The following is a 2,978-nucleotide window of genomic DNA, read 5'->3' as shown; positions in this document are numbered from 1 at the left end:
TTTCGTCCATTAAAATAAGAACTGTAGTTCAGGTGACATTTAGATTCAAAATTTATTCTGGTATAAAAATTATTAAAGGCCTTAAAGTTGAGTCCAAAGCTCTCATTTTATAATCAAATTAACTGAAATTAAATGTGGTGAAATGCTTTCTAAAGTACTAAATTATAAATTCCTAAAGAGACAGTCCTTCTTCCATAATAACCCAGAATAATTAAATATAATCTTGAATAATCTTTTTGCCAGTATTACTCAAGCAAACATTTATGTCTGTAAAATTAGGATAGTGACTTTGAGTACAAGGCAAAATGAAAATCAATGTCTGTTTCCCTCCCAATAAAGTGCAAGAAGTGTGACTTGGTCTATGGTTAGCCCTGGGAGAATATTGCCTTACCACTGAATAATTTTTCTTTCAAAGTGTCCTAACAAACAGAAAGCCAACCTCCATCTAAGGAAGCTATGAGTGGGAGCACAGTTATAGTTCCAAAGAGCAGATTGTTTTTGGGCTTTCATTTGTATTTTTGTTCTTTAATCCATTGCATTATCTTTCTGAGTTACAGTGATTCAAAGAGGCTGGGGAGTTGGCTCAGTAGAATAAGTGCCTGCCTGGCAAGTGCAAGGGCCTGAGTTCGCTCCCTGGTTCCTCCAAAGGGGGCGGGAGGAAAAGAACAGTGATTCAAACAGTAAGTATCTGGGAAAAAGCTATTTTGTGACAACTTTTTGGTAGTGACTGGATTACAAACATGCTTGAAAATCTTGCTCATGCATGCTTACTAGAGTGTGACTCTGGATGTTGTCACAAAGGCTGTCAAATGTTAACTGGGATATGAATATTGAGTTCAACTTTTTCCACTCAACTTTCAGTGTGTATATTATACCTCTTAACCATACCTTCAGTTAAAAAAAACTCTTCCTGACCAACTTTCAGTTTCAAGATCCTTGTTCTTTCTACTAAGTGAATATATAAACAGAACTCTTATAACACCCTTAGGAAAGAGACAATAGCATATTTTGCTGGATAGCTCACAAAATTAGTGAAGTTGATATAAAGTTTTCACTTACAGCTAACTTGTACATAAAAAAGAAGTTCACTACTTGATATTATGCCAGGTGAATACAACCCTGCTGTTTAACCTTTAAAATCTTATCTCAAAATATTAGTTAGTTTTTTTCTTCATGCTCTATTTATTGATGATCAATTCTAATCTTAATGTACTGGATTTCAACATTCACTCATTGCTGGTAACAGTTCGATTCAACTTAGTGGAACTGATTTTGTTTTGAGATGTATAACTGTGGTGAAAATGTGTCATGCCACTTTTATCAGGAGAATCACTTACATTTAACTAAAGAAAGTCCATCATTAGCATAAAAATGACAGCACAAAATTAATGCTGTCTTCTTCAACAGGCACAAAATCGGGAGTATGATTCCTCACATACTGATGCTAGAATTTTTCCTCTTACCAGATATAGTCTCATCACTATTAACCTCTTTTGCCATTATGATTTGTGTCTGGATATCCCCTCAAAGCCTCTCGTGGTCATAGGGGTTGTGTTTCATGGAGGTAGCTCAGTCTAGAATTTGTAATTGGTTTATTGACTGGTGCAGGGATTAGGTAGCTTGTGTATAATACAAGTGAAAGAAAGTCTTTCTTTTACTGTTTTGTTGTATTCTGCCACCCTCAAAAGTTGATTGCCTTTCATCCATGCCACCCTGCATTGGAGCCATGTGAGTATAGATTGAAGCCTCCACAAACTGTGAGCTAAATAAGTCTTTCTCCCTTTAAATTTGGGTGCTGGATATTTTGTCTCAGCAATGAGAAAAAGTAAATAAGACATTTTCTCAGAACATTTTCTTGTGCAATCCCATTTCTCCAACACAAGCAACTATACTTTGTAAGATCTCCCACTTCCTCTAATATACTTTAAATTTTGTCAGTTTATCAGCTTGTTAAGTTGTTTATCTAATATCACATAGTTTGTTTTAGGCTTGGCTTACAGTACAGGTAATTAATTTCCTAAGCAAAAGTGAAGCCCTGAATTATTATTCCATGATGGTATTGTTAATGCATAGTCTGTAATTCATTTACATTAGAATTTGTTTCCTTTAAATCCAAAAAGAATATAAACTAGTTTTAGGAGTATAGATAGCTATTTTTTTTCTGGATTGCTAATATTCAGGCATACAATTTTTAAAAGTCCAATCTGTGTTCTAGATAACTGACTTATGCCTAATGTACCACAATCTATTCCATAACTATAGGAATGGTTTTCTTTATGCTTAGTATCAATTTCTTTCTTTGCACATTAATAATATAACAAAGAAATGTTTCGTGCAATAAAAACAAATCTCAAAATGCACTTTTGTACTTCCCACAGAAACTAATTAGCTTTATTAAACCAAGACATTCCCAAAATATATGTGGAAACATTGAAAGATTGGTTATCAGGGAGAATTATAACACATTCCCTCTGGATTTAATTATAGGATGTAACTCAAAATTTAAGACAGTGTGCATGGATGATAAGAAAATCTCTTTGGATTTGATTAGATGATAGCCATAGCATATCATCCCTGTCTTCATATTTCACCAAAAAGTCTTTCAGTAATTTAGGAAGAAAGTTCTTGTTTTTCTTAACAAAGTGAATTTCACATGATATCTCAGTGACTATTATATTCCACAATCTTATGTGTCAAAACTGTGTGACTAGAAACAAAATTACAATATCAAACCATTTATTTTAATGGTTGTAAATGTATAAATGAATCTCAGGTATTTTCATTTCTGACACACTTCTATTTTTATTGTCAATCATTCTTAAAATGTTATATTTCTTAACTTAGTAATCCATAAATGTTAATACCAGCTCCAATATTCTTTAAAATGTCAGAGCATCTCTCTGTCTCTGTCTCTGTCTGTCTCTCTCTGTCTGTCTGTCTCTGTCTGTCTGTCTCTGTCTGTCTCTCTCTGTGTCTCT

Source organism: Octodon degus, unplaced genomic scaffold, assembly GCF_000260255.1.
Source record: "Octodon degus isolate 3935 unplaced genomic scaffold, OctDeg1.0 scaffold00030, whole genome shotgun sequence".
NCBI classification, from domain to species: domain Eukaryota; kingdom Metazoa; phylum Chordata; class Mammalia; order Rodentia; family Octodontidae; genus Octodon; species Octodon degus.
Note: the sequence above shows the minus strand (reverse complement) of the source record.